The sequence below is a fragment of the Eucyclogobius newberryi genome, unplaced genomic scaffold, assembly GCF_026437365.1.
Source record: "Eucyclogobius newberryi isolate DKJ021-1_F unplaced genomic scaffold, fEucNew1.0.hap1 SCAF_2, whole genome shotgun sequence".
Classification (NCBI taxonomy): domain Eukaryota; kingdom Metazoa; phylum Chordata; class Actinopteri; order Gobiiformes; family Gobiidae; genus Eucyclogobius; species Eucyclogobius newberryi.
In genome coordinates, this window is record NW_027315834.1 from 33,834,379 (window position 1) to 33,855,793 (window position 21,415).

A 21,415-nucleotide genomic window follows, 5' to 3' on the forward strand; every position below is an offset into this window, starting at 1 on the left:
CACAGACAGAAGTCACAAAGTGCTTCACAAAACACATAATAAATCGATACAAACACAAACAATTTACAGTGAGCAATACATATACAACAATATACAGTAAAATCAGCCGCTAAAACAAATGCAATTAAAAGACTTGACTAAATAAAAAGGTTTTAAGCGGACCCTTAAAAGCACTAACTGAGTCCTGTGACCGCAGGGAGAGAGGAAGATCGTTCCAGAGTTTGGGGGCAACTGCCTGGAAGGATCGGTCTCCTCTGGTCCGAAAACGGGTGCGAGGCAACAACAACAGTTTCTGATCCAAGGACCTTAGTGAGCGAGAGGGAGCGTACGGTTTAATCAGATCGCTGATGTACGATGGGACCTGACCATTTAAAGCTCTAAAAGTTAAAACAAGAATTTTAAACTGTATCCGGTAGGAGACCGGCAGCCAGTGAAGGGCTTTAAGAATGGGTGAAATGTGGGCCCTTCTATTTGTGCGGGTTAAGATCCTCGCTGCAGAGTTCTGGACCAGCTGCAGACGAGAAAGCTCCTTCTTGTTAAGACAGGAAAACAAACTATTACAATAGTCTAAACGTAAAGACACAAATGCATGAATTATAAGTTCCAGATCATTTTGAGACACCATTTTCCTGAGCTTTGAGATTTTCCTCAACTGAAAGAAACAGTTCCTCGTCAACAGCTTTGGGTGGTGCTCTAAAGACATGTCTTTGTCAAAGACAACACCCAAGTTTCTAAGTTTTGGTTTTGTAGTCTGGCCTAAAACACCCAAGTACTGGTTTATCCCTGGAATGGCATCATCAGGGGCAATAATCAGAGTTTCTGTTTTGTCAGCGTTTAGCTGCAAGGAGTTTTTGCTCAGCCATTGTTTTATTTGCACTAAACAACTGACCAAGGAGTTCAGCTTCTGGATCTCAGAAGGTTTAAAAGAGCAATATAGCTGAATATCGTCAGCGAACAGGTGATAGGACACATCACTAAACTCTTTAATGATCATTCCCAGGGGAATTATATAAAGCAGAAATAGGACGGGACCCAAAACGGAGCCCTGAGGAACTCCACACAACAGATCAGCTGAGTCAGAGATTATTTGGTTTGCAGCGACACTAAAGCTCCGACCGGATAAATATGAGGAAAACCAATGAAGAACTGACCCCGATAGTCCAATCAGGTCCCTCAGTCTGTTCAACAGGATATGATGGGGCGACAGTGTCAAAGGCTGCAGACAGATCCAACAGAACTAAAACCCTGCATTTTCCAGAATCAGCAGACATCATAATGTCACTGGACACTTTTCCGTTGAATGATGTTTGCGGAAACCAGATTGAAAAGAGTCGTGAATGTTTGACTGATCAAGGAAATCTGACAATTGTTCAGAGACCACCTTCTCAAGGATTTTGGACATGAACGGGAGCTTTGAAATAGGTCTGAAACTTTTGGGGTTTGTCGGGTCCAAGTTTGTTTTTTTCAGTAAAGGCTCAACTATGGCATGTTTAAATGGACCAGGAAACACACCGGTAGAAAGAGAGAGATTTACCATTTTGGTAACCCAGGGGCCAATAACATCAAACACTTTGACACTTAGACGCTGAGATGTCTTGACAGGCTTAAAAGAAGACCAGTTTTGGGAAACAGGCTCCACAGAAACAGGTTTATCACACAAAAGGAGTGGGATTTGGTCTTTGATCATCTTGACCTTATCGATAAAGAACCTGAGGAATTCATTGCTGTCAGCTTTGCAGAAAACAGGAGTCACTGCAGCTGAAGGACAAACAATAGAATTTATAGTGTCAAACAACACTTTGGGGTTTTTCTTGTTGGATGTTATTAGCTGAGGGAAGTAATCAGATCTGGAACTTTCCATCATTTCATTGTAAGATGATACAAGATCTCTGAGGTGTAACCTATGGACCTCAAGACTGGAGGTTTTCCACAGACGCTCAGTTTTCCGACATAGTCTCTTTATGTTTAGGATATCTTCATTTATCCAAGGACAAGCTTTTTTCTGTGATGACAAAGTGGATTTTACAGGTGCCACCTGATCTAAAATGGATACACAGTGGCTGCTAAAGGAATTAATTAAACTGTCCACATCAAGACAATTCATAAACAAATAAGGATCAAATACAGCAGAAAATTGGACGGCTGTATTTGCAGTGATAATGCGCCTCTGAGACCTGATGTTTGAGGGCACAGGCTCAGGAGAAAAGTTCAATTCAAATAAAACACAGCTATGATCGCTCATATGGACATCCTCCACACAGAGGTTAGCAACACTCAGGCCAAGTGAAAACACCAGGTCTAAAGTGTGTCCCTTTTGGTGAGTGGGACCTGAGACATGCTGCTCAAAGTTAAATGTTTCAGTCAAGGTTAAAAGATCCTTTGCAGGGCATGATGAGCCATCGACCCAAATGTTAAAATCCCCAAGAATTAAAACATTTTCCAGCTTTATAATAGAAGATAAATAGTCACTAAAGTCCTTTAAAAAGACAGCAGCAGGACCAGGGGGCCGGTAGACTAAAACACAGTAAAAAGGACTTGAAGAACCAACCTTGATCATCTGTGATTCAAAGGAAGTGAAAGTGTGTGAGTCGATGACTTTACACATGTAACGGTCTTGGGACACAACTGCCAGACCTCCTCCACGTCGACCAGGGCGAGGCATCGCAGAAACGGAGCAGCCAGGTGGGCAGAGTTCATTTAGATGAATAAACTCACCCTCGCTCTGCCATGTCTCCGTAAGACACATGAAATCAAGTTTTTGTCTTGTAAAAAGTTCATTCAAGGAAAAGGCTTTGTTGGCAAATGAACAGGCATTCAACAAGCCGAGCCGGACCGTGGATGACGTCACGCACATCGGTTCAGCTGAGCGCAGCGGGACCTGTCGAAGGCACGTGTTTCGGTCACGTGATTCCCATCTGTTTCGCCGGTAAGCCGACGAAAACAAGGAAGCGGACGGTGGCGGTGGACCCGAGCGCTCATAATACCAGCGGCGCGCAGGCTCCAGGAAAACAGCCGCCACGTCCCGCGCAGGCTCCAGGACCGGTGCGGCCGCGATGGCCCGTGCAGGCGGCGAAGACGGCGACGGCGAACAGCCACAAACATTGAGGAGCGGGCTCTGGCGTAAGCACCGAGCAAAGTCCGGGCTTGTGTGCTCCGAACACAAGGCTCGTCTGCGCTTGACTTGCACACCAGACCTTGTGCCTCGTCTCCTCTGCTTCCTCCTCTTCCCCGGGCCTCGGGACAGCAGCAAAACGTCAGGTGAGTTGGGTGGACAAACAACGGGTGACGGAAAGGCTTGTTTGTACCTGTCCCAAGTGTCGAAAAGCGACTCCATCGACGCTTTGATGCGGAAAAGTGCGCCACGGTCATAAACCCGTACAGCAGACACACAACAGACTAATGTCTGGGCTGATAAAACTGCATACGATGTAACGATCGTCACAAATAAGCGGCATAACATGAGTCGAGCAGTGGCGTGGCCGAACACAGGCGCCATCTTGGATGACGAATGCACCAGTACAACTTGGGGTGCCACCTGTGAGCTGGTGCACTAAACGTTGTGACGAGCCCCAGTGCGTGTCTTCGTGCTTCGTGCGGCTTCACTTTAGCCCTATGAGGAACTTTCGGACTAGCGAACCTTCGGACTAGTGAGCCTTCGGACTAGCGAACCTTTGGACTAGCGAACCTTCGGACTAGTGAGCCTTCGGACTAGCGAACCTTTGGACCAGTGAACCTTCGGACTAGCGAACCTTCGGACTAGTGAACCTTTAAAACCTTCGGACTAGCGAACCTTTGGACTAGTGAGCCTTCGGACTAGCGAACCTTTGGACTAGTGAACCTTCGGACTAGCGAACCTTCGGACTAGTGAACCTTTAAAACCTTCGGACTAGCGAACCTTTGGACTAGTGAGCCTTCGGACTAGCGAACCTTTGGACCAGTGAACCTTCGGACTAGCGAACCTTCGGACTAGTGAACCTTTAAAACCTTCGGACTAGCGAACCTTCGGACTCGTGGGGGGTAACCGCCGCCGGGTGTGGAACTCTAAACAAGAGGTGGGATCATGCCAAAATCTGAGGTGACACAACTTAAGGGCGTGGTCTGGTGGATTCTGTGAATGGCCAGAATCGTAACTAATAAACTTCAAAACTATGGAGTCAATGGAGTCATGTTATTATCCCCAGATGGATCCCCAACATCCTCGTCCCTGTCTGCGTGAAACTGGCACAGACTGACAGCACAACACGGGATCCCCACGTACCATCTGACTTTCGTAGCTGCCCACAGTGGGCTCTGTCCTCGTGCCCTCCAGACCACTCAGCCCTCAATGTACATCTTGGGGGTGTGTGATTAGGGATCATCCACTCTGCTGCTGCCTGCCCTCGTTTATGGATCACAAGGCAAGTTTATAAGCAGTGCTGCAGGGAGCGTGGTGCATTCTGCCCACAGCGCCTCCTGGTTCTAGTTTAGTCTGGGAACGGGGACCCTGGTGGTGAAAGTGTTTGCCTGAGGCATGACTGCAAAATCGGGGTACACCAGTATATCAGCCCAGGTTTAGTATCGGCCGATATTCATTGAGTCACTGAGTAATATCAGTTTCATCAGTTCGGCCTAATATCGGTCAAGTATTTCCAATAACATTGGTTTCGGTATTGGCCTAAAATGTCCATATTGGTGCAGCACTACTGCAGACATCGCCTACACAGGTGTTCAAATGCTATCACCAGATATTGACTGGCACCATCCCACTCCAGCCTCCAACGGTCAAGTCCAGCCTCTTTACGCCAGTGTCAAGGTTGGCAAGGTTAGCACAATAGCGCCCTGGAAAAGGCTCCCGTTAACGCTAAGTCAGAGGGCAAATTACAAATTTAAATCTAAATAAAATAATTAGTAGACTAATAAACATTTTGGTCCACTAAGGCACCATTGAGCGATTAATTGACTAAAGGATTGCAGCTTTAATTGTGACCGATCATTGAACAGATATTTTTTTTGTCCTGTCTTAAACAAAAATGTTTGCCAATATTTTTGCCCATAGCGCACAAAGTTATGACATCAGAAGAGCTGGAGGAAAAGTCTAAAGTTGGGGGTCCGCTAGGGATGCAACAATACCCAATATAATATTGAATCCTTACAAGACAATACACATGTAGGGGATTCTTACTAGTACAATTACTGTAATGTTATTTAGGTCCTTTATTAAAAAAATAATTGTGCTTGTTAATCTGAAGGTTTGTGAGGACGTAACCGTGACATTGAAACTTTTTCTGGAAATGAATGAGGTTTATGAAGATTTATTAGATAAAATAATTAGACAGATAAATATTAATATGGAATATGCAAATGAGTTGATGACAGATGGGGATTCTAGACATGATTGTGCTTGATCTAGCTAGTGGTGTGTGAATTAATGTTTATTCTATATGATCATATCAGCCAGATGTGAAATGAAATAAATTTGTGTTTCATACAAAAAGAATCAGGAGCTGTAATCCTGAGGAGATTGGCCTGTGTGTGTCTTTGTCGCCTCCAGGGTTCACTCAGGGGTCACGCTGCAGCTCGGTCCACACGCTAAGCAGGGCACGGCCACTCTGGAGCTCCAGGCTCTGACGGTGTCAGGCCAAAGAAGCCCTGGTCTGAGGTGTTCCTCAAGTTTCTTTGTTGACTTGAAAAGGTGCAAAAAGCTCCTTTACAGAATGATAATGTAACCCACGTAATATTTCGGAAATAGTACAAAACATACTCAAATCGAAAAAAACTACAATTCCCTATAGCGTGAATGCAACATCCGGTCACGTGGGTTACACACAGCGCGTTACGCACACATGATAACACACGCGATAATTGTAAAGCCCTAAATGTAAAATGTTATGTTTATTGATTACTTCCATTAAAATTAAAAATCTTATCAATTTATCAACATTGAGATATGTACCGGATTGTGAGAAAACTGTATCCATCCCTAGTGTCGACTGCTCACTTTTGCATGGCTGCGATCAAAGATGATTCTGTTGTAGGATACAAAATGAAACTAGACTAGGATGCAGTAAAATTAAAGCATAATCAGGGGCCCATGAAGAAATTCAATAAAATGGTCATTGTTTTATAAAGGTGTGATCAGCATTAGACTCTGCATGCCTCTGGAGCACTGACAGAATCGATAGATCTAAAGTAGTAATCAAACCGCCGTAAACTGAGACACTCTCACACACTTCCACTAACTGCTAGGCACAGATCGGCCTCTTTCTCCAAGGATCTCTTAAGACTCCAGGACTTTTAGCTCAATAGATACTCCACACTAACATGCTGCTTTCCAAGCTCATGTCTATCAACTTGTATTCAAGCATACGCCCCCTGTAGGCTGCCATGACTTTTTTGACCTCCAATTTATTTTAAATTGCCAGTTGTCCCTCCACTGGTCTCTCTGAGCGCGGCAAGTGATCTTCTCTACTGCTCTTCATTCATAAACCAATTCTGCTCAGTTTCCAAAGGACAACACAACCCCATCTCACCAGGAGAGAGGTTTAGCTTTTAAAACAAGGCTATCATCAAGGACAAGAATGCCTGAAATACCTAATATTGATATGTCAAAGAAAACACACATACTTATTATACAATATACATGTTGGAAGTCTATTGAAGGTTTTATAATGCCTACATGAGAAAACATAACAAATTGACCAAAATGGAAATGAGCTTGGGGAAAAGAAGCTGAATGTAGGTCTGAAATCGCAGGGTGAGACACACAACCTTGGTACAATATGCTCTCTATGCATTGCAAATGATGCTCTTGCAATACGCCCATCATCTTTTATGCAAATTGTTTGAGTGCAGCAAACGTTTCATACATATTCATGCTTGCACTGTGTGGCACCTGTCTAAGTTAAATCTCTTATTTAATGTGGGCCGTATGCAGAGAGGCCACGGTGATTGTGCAAGGGCAGAAAGATGTGTTTTTTCAAGGTTAAAGTTTTGTTCGCAATATGTGTGTGTTGGTTACTAATTAAAGAGACTGTGGAGAAATCTGTGGAGAAAGTGTTCAATATTCATGAAAAAAAATCAAACTCTTCTTCCGTCTGCCCATTAGGAGTCTATTTCACTGACTATTTTCTTGAGGCAGGCTTCACAAGGGATAATGGCCAGTTAGGCAGAAGAAATGTCAATATGGCCAGTTTCGACAATACAATGTGTCTAAACATGCATGACTTCAGTAGATAGTCAAACCCATGAACCAAGTAGAAACAAACAGCATTTTGTGTACAAAACATGATAAAAAAAAATAGAAAAACTAAGTGAAATGGAAATATATGCTCATTCACGGTTTACAGTATTATGCCAGCCAAGCATTCCTGTACACTGTGTTAAGCAGTTGCTCTGTACTCCGGTAGAAGTAAGACATGTGTGCAGAATGAGGCGTGATGCTGGGCTGCTGCTGTCTGATCGGACAGGAGAAGGGATTTGAGGCTTGTCAAAACCCTAAGGTTTTGGGGGTAGAGACACCGGCTGTAGCTGTCTGGTTCTGTGTTGCCAAAGCTATGACACGGTGCTGCACACGTCCCTTTGGAGCTGTCGGGCAACACGGGCCAAGCCAATTTATGCCTTCTTCATCTGCTGCTATTTCACCCTCCACTGACAATACCACTATTTATTTCCTTTTACTTAGTTTGTCACATCACTAGGATAAAAGTGGATTTGATCACTTTTTGTTACTTTTTCCATGAGATGTTTAAATGTTATGATTACTATTATCTTCCAAAACTCCCAAAAACATTTCCAAATCTAAATTTCGACAACACTACACATTCTTCATGCCCGCCATTTTTTCTTTGACTCCAATTTCTCATTTGAACAGCATGTCAATCAATCAATCTCTGCCGCTGTAATCCTGATTTATGCCTTCATCAGTTCCAGATTGGACTACTGCAATAGCATTATTCACACATTCCAAAACACCCAATAGGATATAATGAATTAAAAACTCTGCTGCCCAGGTCCTATGAACACATCACCCTTGTCCTCCAGCGAATCCAGTTCAAAGTCAGTTTCAAAGCCCTCCACAACCAAACCTGGAGACAGCCTTTTCCATCGCTGCCCTGACCCTCTGGAACTCGGAGACTGCACTAACCTCATCAACTTAAAATAAAACCCACCTCAACTGCATTTCATCTTTACATTCATTTTCACTATATTATTGACAGTATGATTTTATCTTTCTACATTATTTACAGCTTGATGCTCTTTCAATTAAAGGCGTAATGGACGATTTTTCGGCGATTTGAAAACTCAGGCGGAAGTGCACATGCGCACTCCCCCGTGCGGACTGATACAACACACACGTGCGTTTGTTTATTAGTGCGACAGATCGCATCGCATCTCTCGTCTCCCGTAGATTTCCATCTTCTTCTGAGTCAGCTCGAACTGTCTTTCTCTGTCTTAATTTTGGCCCGTACACTGAGGAAACTATATTATGATAGATCAATGCGCTTAGACACGCGTAAACGTGCTGCTCTCATGGGACGAGCCGCACGCGGCTGTAGGTGAGCGGTAGGTGCGTTTTATGATTAATACGTGTTAGGACTAATCGGCAGTCCACGCCATGAGGAAATAAGACTCAGATTTGGGCCAAAAAAATTGTCCATTACGCCTTTAAGTCGAGATGGTTCATAAAACATATGCAATAAACATTCACTAACCAGATGTTCTTTTGGACAGCCACGCTGAAAGGAATTATTCCTGTCTTGTGTGGAATAGAATGTTATTAATGTAGGGAAATTATTTGGAAACAAAAAAAGAGCTAATTTTGAGGGGAACAATTGAATGCTCAAATAGGCAGGATGGCATTCATAAAGATATAAAGCTGGAGTTGATGAGTACATACCCACAAGTAGTGTAAAATACAACAATAGGATTTAGCTAATTAAACTCTATGTTGTACAACAATGCATATTGTTCCGATTGGGACTTATGTGCTTGTGGTCTTCATGTATTTCTTCCATTGGTTTAGAGCGGTATCTCTACAAATACCAGCCGTATGTAATCACGGCTCCATTGGAAGGTTGACATTAGTGAAGATGTCCTGCCACTCTCACAAAGATCCCATTAAGACAGGTGATTAAAGGCAGCGGAAAGGAAAATTGGCTGAGAAATGCATATTGAAAAGAGCATTACATATAAGCAATACATCTCCCTCCTGTCTGTCTTTAGGCTCTTTGTTTGACTGTATTATTCAGGAGGGTGAGTTGGCCGAAGCCTGAGTGAAACATATGCTAACAGGGAGGGGGACAAAGAGGGTGGCCAAGTGGCAGGCATATTGTAGGTGACCTACTTCTGATTTAATGAATAGGAAGAGGAAGATATGAGGAGGTTTAGGGGTGTCCTGCCAAATAAAGCCATTTGTTCTAACTGTGCCTCCAGTACAGTATGTGATTCTAATATTTTAGAGCCCTTGGCATCATTGGTGAAGACTAGTGATTTTAAATTACACAGAACTTTATTAAATCAATCCACATGTCAGCATACCATAACCATAACAAAGACATAACCATAACAAAGACATTTATCGGAAGCACCTGATTTTTCATTCTGCACTCGAAAAGCTGCAGGTTAGCTTTAAAGGACCTATATCCTGCTAAATTTATTTTTTTAATTGATTCATGCTGTCTTTAGCTAGAGAACGGTCTTAATCCTTTCGCTCTGATGAGTAAACAAACAGGGGCTACTCACCAAGATGACGCGGCACTCACCAAGATGACACTTCCCTGTTTCAGCCCCTCCTCCAGGAAGTGCTCTGTATCTGTAAACAAATAACTTAGCAGTTTATAAAGTTTCGGAAATATGTCTTTTTTTTTAAAGATTTGTTTTGCCAGTAGGCTTCATTAGACAGGGCAGCTGACTGTGAAATAGGGATGAGAGAAGGGAGGACATGCAGTAAATTGTCAGAGCCGGGATTCAAACTCACAACACTGCGGCCGGCTGCACATGGAACCTGGCATGTGTGCTACCACCTTAACCACTCCTCAAATGCTACTTCTTTTGTTCCAACACTCAGTACGTTTACATTCAAACGAAAAAAATGAATAGTTGCTTTAATCCGATACAATCAGACATCTTCGTGTGCGTGCAAACACCTTACTCCCATAGAAATCGTTGTTCAGACCCAGATTGTGCTGTTGTGTAATCGCACTGAAACTAGACAAGGCTTGTGCGCATGCTCCACGACCCACGCTGACGTATGACCCCGGAACAAAACCATACAAGGAAGCCGGTTGCTTACAAGAGAAGAATCACCAAGCAGTAGCATGGCAGAATCTCCAAGAAACGACGACTATCCATCTTGCTGTTGTTCGAAAATCACAGTTGTTTATATGTGACGCAAAAGGTCAACCGGAATGGGGGGGCGTATTAGTCCGCTGAAACAACGCATATCGCCACCTAGTGTTAGGAGGACGACACGTTCTTGTCAGGAATTCGACTTTCTCGTCTGCATGTATACTTGGACAAGGACAGAGCTTGTCCAAGACGTCAAAACCAAATGTTATAAAAAACGTTTTTTTCATAATCATGTAAACACACTGACTGCTGCTGCTAACACAGCTTTTTGTTGCTCACCATGCCCTTATGGATGTGTGTCCAGATCTGTTAAATGTGTGTCCAGATTTTAATTTACTGAAAAAACACTACATGGAAGGTGGCTGGAGTTTATTTCTGGAAACCTACATCAGGAAACCAGCAAGTGTTTTGTTTGCGAATGACATTTCGCTAAGGCGCTTTCTAGAAGTACGGTCACTTTGATTTACTGGACTTACTACGAACGGTAGCTATTCCCGTTTCCCACCATGAAAGAAGACGATGTCACGCTTATAACTGTAAGTACAGTAGGCCTACTAAAGCTACATCAATGTAACACATAAACTGTATCTAGTGGTGCGTGAAAACAAAGTCATGTTAAAATGGGATAACAGTATGATAGTTTAGCCAAAGCCATTTTGCCAGGATCACATTACACAATATTAGAATTACCATAGACATTTCTTGGCAGCATGTGTTCTCTGTTTCCGTTGCCAACTTGCCATAGTGCGATAATTCCCCCGGTACACCTAAACAAGAGGAGCCAAACCCAAGCTAATGCTAAACTGTAATAACATGATGGATACAAAAGTTTAATATTTACCAAATGGCAATGTCCTGCTGAAGTCGTCATGGTACTCGTGCTGTGCACTTCAAACTGGTCAGATTCTGGATATAGTGCTGTGTACCGGCGCACACTTTGGCCTTTGTTTACACCCGCCATAACTCTAGGCTACGTCATGGGATGGGCGAGGGAGGCACGCTCACGCTGAGACTACGTCACAGGGTGGACAGGGTTGGCAGGCTCTCGTTGAGACTACGTCACAGGGTGGACAGGGTTGGCAGGCTCTCGTTGAGACTACGTCACAGGGTGGACAGGGTTGGCAGGCTCTCGTTGAGACTACGTCACAGGGTGGACAGGGTTGGCAGGCTCTCGTTGAGACTACGTCACAGGGTGGACAGGGTTGGCAGGCTCTCGTTGAGACTACGTCACAGGGTGGACAGGGTTGACAGGCTCTCGTTGAGACTACGTCACAGGGTGGACAGGGTTGGCAGGCTCTCGTTGAGACTACGTCACAGGGTGGGCGGAGGAGGTGGATTGCTCTTCGAGAGGGAGGGGACGAATCTCAAACTAACTTGTTTGCATTTCCGAGTAGGGGAGCTGGGTCCAAGATATGGGTGATATTTTATAACTGTTATGTGATGGGTGAACTCTTATCAACAATGCCCTTACGGTAGACTATGAAACAGGAAAAATAGCAAACTATAGGACCTTAAATGTCACATATTCTATTCATCTGAATATTTCATCAGCCAATACCTTGTGAAGGCTCTATTGTTAAAGTATTGAGAGTCATTGATTGAACAGTCAAGTGAAAAAAGTATGGCTTGAAAATCGAGCGCTCGGCACAAAGAGAGTATTGACAGTTTAACAATGACGTGACATAGAAACAATGGTGGGCGGTGCTTTAACTCAGCTGTAAATAGAGACATCCAATACAGTGGTGAGAGAGTTGAGAGTGCAGTTGAGAAATCCGTCAATCCAAAACACTCCACACGCTCGTACAATTTGAGCTGAGGATCAGTGGCTCTGAATTGAGTCTGAACTAGATTGTTATCTGAAGTCGAAAAGAACTTCTCAAAATCACCTTTAATGTGGACAAATGACTCTCATTATTAAATACTGGTTAGTGCAGTGGGCCTGGAGGACTGAAACTGATTCAATAGGGCTCGCTATTCTCTGCTTGCCTTCTTCAGCTGCCGTTATGCACCAGAGAGAGCAGCCTGGAGAATACAGGGACGCTCGCTTCAATTTAGAAAGCATGAATAAACAATAGGGTCTCCATGTGCTGGAGAAATGTCCCCCGGCGATACTCACTCTATGGCTGATACACTGGCACACATGTAACACTCGCGCCTATACACTCAACAACAGACGGCGCTTGAACATTATTTAAGATTAGTGAGCCTTTTCATTTAGTATTAATAGTTAATTTTTTCATAATGTAATCACTTCTTTCTTAGTTATGGAGTTACGTTTATTGCAGAAGAACTTAAATTATGTTGATTGAAGCCTTCATGATACAAACCTAATCAAATTTAAATCTTCATTTAAATTTTTGTGCAAAAACAAGTTATATAACCTGAAAATCCAGCCTTAAAATATATCTGAAATTCATGTGCTGCTTACATTAGTTTAGCAGTGTATTTCAGAGTGTATTTCAGAGTGTACCCAAGCCTATGACCTCCCCTACCCCTAGCCTCCTCTACCCCATTGCCTACACTTCTACCCCCTGTTACATCCCCATCTTTTTCTCTCTACTTCTTCTGTCTTGTTCATTTTATCTGTATATTAATGTGTTCTGTACGTGTTGTCCCCCCTGTCTGTAAATACCCCCCCCTTTTTTATTATGTTCAGCGTCTTTGGGTCACTGAAAAGCGCTATATAAATAAAAGTTATTATTATTATTATTATTATTATTATTATTATTTCACCAAAATTGTTCAACATTTGCTTGCCTATATTGACCTACATTTGATGTGTTGTGTTTTATTCAACAATGGGACATACAAAAATGCTATGCAATGTCTGTGACTTTCTTATCTCCAGACATCATATTGTTGTTGTTGAATCCAAGAGACACACAATGATTACCTAACAGCTCAGCACATCACCACGGAAACTGCTGGGAACACAAACTTAGAACGGCAGCGCATAAAGAGAAATAAAGGGGAACATAAACATGCACCCAAGTAATGTGACATAGCAGAGGTGTGTCTTTGAATCTATTGTGAGGCACACTTTCTCTCCAAGAGCAGAAAGATGGAAAAAATAAACTGTGCCAACTGGCCTCACAAGACCCACATCTATTGTTGGACTGTGACATTGGCTCTGAAGTATATGGGCTGCACAATGGCCCTCAGCTGATACACACTAAAAATAAAGTTCCAGAGTTTAAATAGTTTAAATGGAGAAATGTCATGTTCCAGACATTCATTTTCATTCTGAATGTCACTCATTTGACTAACATTCGCTGTGTTATTTTGATCACACAATTCCAACTACCAGTAGTTCTTGCATATCGCATGTTCTTTCTAGTGTTCTGCAGGTCTAAATGAAAACTAACTATGCACAAGTCTCTGGTGTCCCATACAGTTTGACATTGGCTGGTTTGTGTGTGATATGTGTACCACATGTGCCATCAACTCTGGTCCCCTTAATTCTGTGTGCAAAGATAATGAGAATTTTATCTTTAGCTCCTCCAGGGCACCTCGCTGTGATTGAATGGGAGCAGAGTGTAACGGATGAGACGAGTGATAGCGAGCCAGCTAGGTTACACCAAGGCGGGCGCAAACGCACGCCACGCCACAGAGCTCTGTGGGGAAACATGGCTGGTGTGTTTGTGGCTGCGCTCACGGAAGTAATGGAACGTTATGTGTACCTGCCACAGAACGGTAGCCCTCCCTTGTGTGACAGATACCGAGATAATAGAATCAGCCCTGCAATTTTTTTTAGGACGGTTAACCCCCAGCATATTACAGCCATTCATGCTTTCTCTTTTTGGTAATTAATACTTACTCAAAATGATTTCCATAATGGCATAACTGATAAGGGTAGTGTCAGATTACATTTTGCAGCTTGTGACTCTAGAGCCACAGGGTAAAATTAAATTAGTCAAATGACTGCAATTGTGATACAAATTGGACTGAAAAAAGTTTTGAAAAGCTTTGAATGGTGTGTAAACATAGATTTATGTAAAATCAGGTTTTGAATGGACACTGCCACATTTGAACTATGCTAAAGTTGTTCACTATGTCTCTTAATATCGTTTTGGAAATGTAAGATCGGTCAAATAACTCTAACATTGTTAAACTGCACTGTCTTTGTTCTGAAGTTACTGTGACTTTGTAAACTTTGCTTCAGGGTTCAGGTTTTAGGCTTTTCACAACAACACAAACTCAACTGATACTCACTGTGAACATGTATGTGACGTCATTTATAGGAGTAAAATATATTTGTATTAATCTATTTACTGATGATGCGTATACATTTTTCACATTCCAGTGATAATTATGTTCATCTCATTAATGGTGTGAACAATTAATTGGCATTAAACGTAAGGATGGACTCAAGAAACATTTTTTTTTTGGCAACTGAAACAATTAAGCTGAATAAAACATTTACATAAACACAACGATTTTAAACGGAACAGAGGTGAAATTTCTTGATGTAATTGTAGACTGTTCGAAGCCGCACATTTGAGTAAGGAGCACTTTCAAAAAAACAGCATTAAAATCAGCCCCATCACACCAAAAAGAGCAATAAGGGATAAGATTGGATTGGATATTTGGAGCATACCAACTCACTATTCTTACAGTCCAAATCACTAAAGCTGGATGTTCAATATTCTACAGCCCAACTAATGTACAATGCAAACTATAATGCTCTTCCTGGCAATATACTGTACAATTATTTAAATGCAGAGAGGGGACCATACATTATAATATAACACCATGTCAAAGTGCTCATTATTCACATGGAAAGGCTGAATGTTGGAGAGGTTGTGGTTGCCTGGAGGCTCTTCATTACCATGTGTTCTGGGACTGTCCTGATGCATAAAATATTGAACAGAAATGAACGAGGCCTTACGGACTGTTTTTGACACCAGCAGCCCACTCAACTTCAGAAATAATATGTATTTGGGGCTCAAAATTCCTGCCATGGACACAATGAATGGATACATTTGGAACATGCTTCTGGGGGCTGGGAAAAAGGCCATCATAATAAAAATATGACTCAAGTTGCACCTTAAAAATAATTTAGACATTTAAACTGTATTCAAAAAACCATTATATTCTTAGAGTATAGAACTGAGCATGAGCTATAAGGGTTTGTGACAATTCTTGTTATCAACCAGTGCAGTAACAGCTTTGTCCTGGAGGTAAAATGGTATAATAGGGACTTTTGTTTTCATTTATTTTTTACAGTATGACTTTGTAATTTGTCTTGGAAACGTAACATTTTGTTTTGTAAAATGTGAATATTTTGGATTGTAAACAAATTGACTTGTTAATCTACAAATTATCAACATACCGGTATATATTATATGCACATAATGGGGGTAGAATTTAAAAAGTATTACTTTTTATCTCTGATTGCTCGAAACAAAGTAATCATCGTTATCATTTAGAAAAACATAATACCTCTTTACGGTTTGAAAATAAACTTTAATCTTGTAACTTCAGATGAGTGAAAAAGAAACAACAACTTTTTAGAAAATTGGCAAAATCCAATTTTGAAATTGACATATAGAGATAAGTTGATACAGCTGAAGCATTGATGGGCGGCAGGCAATTGTTAAGAAGATTTATCCCAGCTTCATATCCAAGAGCCGTCAGCTGAGTTATGAGCACACGATACATTTGACACATATTGTATCTGTATCATATAGAGATGATATAAACACCTTTTAGCTTCCATAATGGTAGAGCACTACTCTGACTAGAGGAGCATAAGGTCGACAGTGTAAGTCAGTGATAAAGGATTACAGATCTAGATTAACCAGAACAAAAGATGGAGCTTAATATCACATGTTTACACACAATTAACAACTTATTGAGAAGTGTCAATTAACATGTTGCTAGTATAAAATATCATGGATACATATTTATTTTGACAAGCTAGTACATAGTCAAGTTCACATTTAGCTCAAATCCTATGATACATTGCAAAAACAAATGATTGTTGATCTGTGTATTGTAAATTAAATACAATTTTCCTTCAATTAAATGTATGTTTTAGTTCTCGCTCTCTTCAAATGAATGGAAAACAAACCATTGTCACCAAACTCTAACCAACAAACTCCTGTGACATTTTTAAGAATGTGGAGTTACTGACTGGGTCGACCGCCTCAGGTGCTGCGGAGCATTGGGTCACTGCCACTTTGCAGAAGACCAAATAGTGAAAAATGCACACACCAAAAAGAACTCTGTCTCAATCCAAAGCAGAGTTTTTGCCATCAGAAACCATATGTTGTATTATGTATGATCTATATTTAACTACATTTGTATATCCATGAAGTGTTTATGTTATGGGCCCACAGCAGGAAAAGTCACTGCAGACAGTTTACTGAGTGGATACTTTAGTAATACTCTGAGAGTCAGTGTAGTAAGTGGATCCTCAGGGATGATTCTCAATGAGATGTGTCTTAAATAAAACATGACACACAGGCAGAAAGATGTCTCAGGGTTTTCGCATCCGACACAATAAAATATTCCCCTTTTGGCAGATTTCTGAATCTAAATCTATATCCAGGAGGTCAGGTCTGGACAAAGTGTATTGCCTTAATCTGCTACTGTAAATGTTGATTTCTTTTTCATATCACATATACAAGAATGAATGTATAATTAATAAATAATATTAAAAAAAATCGAATAAACTGCAAATAAGATTAAAACAATGCAAATTTCAAAATGATTGTAAATACAAAAAACAAATAAAGAAAAAATGAAGTACAGTACATAGATCTTTTTTTCATCTAAATGTATAAGTTCACAACCACATTTGTTAGTAGGCTTTGTAAAAATATAATAAGAATATAGTGAATGTGTCTTGTGCCTGAACAGGTGAGTCAGTGTTTGGACAACGTGGCCTGTTCCTCTTCAGAACTTCTTCCTCAGAAGTGGATCAATGCAAAAAGTACACTGTTGTAATGACAAACGCCACAAGCAAGGACAAACAGGCCACCAACATCTCTCTCTTTCTGTTCCTTCCACATACTCTCTGTGGCACAAAATGATCTGCCACTCTGAACAAGAGTCTGCGCTACAGGGCAGCTGTTGGCATCCATTTATCAGCGCTGGGCTCATCCAGAATATTGTCTATCCTTCTGGCAGGAAGCAAATCAAACAAACAAGAAGACAAATAGAGAGCATGGAGGGGAAGGGGAGAAAAGAGAACAAACAAGAAAAACAGTAGGACTTCTTATGCCAACCTCTTCAGTCAGGTATACAGATGTGTGCCGAGGATGAGGGGACGCCACACAAGCAAACATGGATTGAAACTGTCTCCTGCAGGATGACAGGAGCCTGTTAGGCAGCTGCATGGTCACACCAGACGCTTTGATCACTGCATAATGATGAGCGCCATATGCTTAAGCCTGCACAGCCACCAGATCTCTGTCCAACCCAACACCTATGGGAGTCTGTAATCACATCACTGTCCCGCCACACCACTGTCCCGCCACACACCACTGTCCCGCCACACCACTGTCCCGCCACACACCACTGTCCCGCCACACACCACTGTCCCGCCACACACCACTGTCCCGCCACACACCACTGTCCCGCCACACACCACTGTCCCGCCACACCACTGTCCCGCCACACACCACTGTCCCGCCACACACCACTGTCCCGCCACACCACTGTCCCCCCAGATTCCTGTATCTAGATCACAGATGAGCCGCAGCAGTTAAAACATGTTTCTACAGCACACTGTGTCCCCTACAAGACCTTGCCGCCACGCTTAGTATTCATTTTTGTTTAATATGTCACTCACTGTCTCTGGAACACCAAATCCCCTTAGAGCCACATTCATCTGTGTTCAACCTTTACTCCCATCAGGACTCCTCCTCTGCCTTTGATTATCTACCTGCCTTTCATTTCTCTTTAAGCGCTACCTGCTGACACCCCCCTCCTCTTGTGTGTGAACTGCCATGCTCCAATATGACTGTCCTTATCCTTGATAACATCAGCACTCTACAGCCTTTAATGGATCTACAATATATGATAGAACCAAATACTTATAAGATACTATGAATTGACCAGATGTAAAACATCTGAAACCCTAATATTTTAGGTCCCACCCTACGGTTCACGACACACACAAATTCTATTCATGTTTTTCCTACTTTCAAGGGCAAAAATCTCTAGTCAGCTTGTCTTCTCTTCAAAAATATATGGAAATTATTTTTATTTTCCAAAAATTAAGTTTGAAGTGGAAAATTTAGACATACATCAATTATTTATAGCAACATAGATTTGGTGAATTATTGCACTTTAATAATAAATATCCATCTATCTATCCAATCTATCCATCCATCTTCTCCCGCTTTATCCGGGGCCGGGTCGCGGGGGCAGCAGTCTGAGCAGGGACTCCCAGACTTCCCTCTCCCCAGACACTTCCTCTAACTCCTCCGGGGGGGGGATCCCGAGGCGTTCCCAGGCCAGCCGAGAGACATAGTCTCTCCAGCGTGTCCTGGGTCTTCCCCGGGGCCTCTTCCCGGTGGGACATGCCTGAAACACCTCCCGAGGGAGGCGCCCAGGAGGCATCCGGAACAGATGCCCGAGCCACCTCAGCTGGCTCCTCTCGACGTGGAGGAGCAGCGGCTCTACTCCGAGCTCCCCCCGTGTGGCCGAGCTCCTCACCTTATCTCTAAGGGAGCGCCCAGCCACCCGGCGGAGGAAACTCATTTCGACCGCTTGTATCCGCGATCTTGTTGTTTCGGTCACTACCCAAAGCTCATGACCATAGGTGAGGGTAGGAACGTAGACCGACCGGTAAATAGAGAGCTTTGCCTTTCGGCTCAGCTCCCCCTTTACCACAACAGTCCGATGCAGCGACTGCATCACTGCAGCCGCTGCACCGATCCGCCTGTCGATCTCACGCTCCATCCTTCCCTCACTCGTGAACAAGACCTCGAGATATCTCGGGGTCTGAATAATAAGTACATTAACAATATTTTTGCTAATTTATTTTCTAATGAATTAGTAGCACTTTGAACGTATTTAAACAGGTCATGTTCATGAGTACAAAGCTGAGAAGGAACACACCTCAGCAATAGAACATTAGGGGCCCATTAGGAAAGATATTGTGAAGAATAACATTATTTGGGGATTTTTCAAAGCTAATCAGCTAAAAAAAAACAAAATCATAGGTATGGTATCCAAACCAGACTTGGAGAGACTTATCCATGCGTTTGTCTCCAGTAGATTAGACTACTGTAACGGCCTGCTCACTGACTTCTCCGAACGAGCTGTAAAACAGCTTCAGTATATCCAGAACGCTGCTGCTCGGGTCCTGACAAGAACCAGGAAGTACCATCACGTTAGTCCTGTTCTCAGGACTAATGTCCCTGCACTGTCTCTGCACTGGCCCCTGTGGCTCAGAGCATAGACTTTAAAGCAGCTCTGCTGGTCTTGTGTACGAATTGTGCTTTAAATAAGTTTACCTTTTTAAACTTGTCTATGATCAACGATAGAAAGAATCCTGAAATCTGAACTGCAAAACAAAAAAAGAACATTTCTTCTACTGAATCCCAGATTGTTTTATTATCAGTAGAGAATGTGCTCAATCGGAGGAGTCGTCTTGGATCCACCAGCAGCTAACAGCTAAGCGCTTCACTTCAGACTGGTGTTATGGTGCTATGGTCAACATGTGTGCAACATCCAGGGCACATTTATTATGGCTCAGAATGTAGTTATCCTTGGGGAAACAGCCTGATAGCCTGGGACCCAAAAATGTCTCACATGCAGTAAAACATTCAGTATAGAGGTTTTGTGCATACGTGGAACCTGTTGAGCCCTCATAAGCTGGACTCATCTTTGTTCTGCAGTCAGATCAGGGAGCGAGAGACAACTCTGTCAGGGGGAGCATTTTGTCTGTGCTCGGCTGAAATAAAGATTCACTTTTTAACAAGACCGCTTCATTCTATTTTGCCTTATTTATCTGTCACTGTTTAGAGTAATTTCCACAACACTACATGACCAATTGTTTTATTTCAACCTGACATGTGCAGATTATCTCCAAATGACACTGGATATTTGATCTTCAATGTTCTGTTTAGCATTACTCAAAGCTGTGAAAAAAGGTAAACATGTTTCTTTGGCCCTTATAACTACTTTATCAAAATCATGTGCTATCAATTCATTTGATTCATTTTGTTTTTCCTACATTTTGGTGTGTTTTTTTTCAACATGCTAATTATCGCACTTTACAAACAAATATGCTCCCAAGCACTTTCACCCAACTCCCCAGACTTGCATGTAAAAAGTATGTTTGGTCTGTTGTTACAAGCTCTGTCCACACTTGCATACACACAATATCAAAATCGGGACAAAAGCCAGAAATAAACCTGGACTAGAACTTGGCCAAAAACAAGACCACATCAAGATTAAAATGGGCTCAAACCAGCACCAAATAAGGAATGTGAACGCATTCTACATCATCAATACAAACAAAAACCAGAGAGGAAAAAAAATACAAAAATGCGGATCAAAACCAATGAGAACTTTTTTTTAGAACAACTCGAGCTTGTTTGGTTATTTTACCTTTTACATAAGCATGGTTTATAGACATTTATTCATTCCTTTCACTGGGTCTCGCCTGGCTGAACCTGCACTGGGAGCTTTGCAGATAGACGGCCTGCAGTCCCCATTACGTTAAGGCTGTCTGACTGGGCTGAACCCGATTAGGGGGCAAATGAATAAGGATTCTTGACTGCAGGTGCCCAGTCACACACTGGACACCTGCTAAGTCCCCACATCCAGCTCAACTCCTCCTGGATCAGAATGTCAGCTTGAGTCCTTCAAAAATGTGAATGTCCTATGGCACTTTGTTTTCCTGTCTCTGAGTCTAAATGGAGCTTTAACAGTTTGGTCCTTATCTGTACTTTAATTACCGGTACTTCAATGTTCAGTATACACTAAATACATGTTTTGATTTTGATGTTATATATCAAATTTGTCCATGTTAAAGTTCAGAGTAAAAGACTTTTTCCTTTTTCGCTGCAGCAGAAGTACGCTCCACAGGGATCCATTAATCATCTCCATCGCTGGTGTCCTACATTTG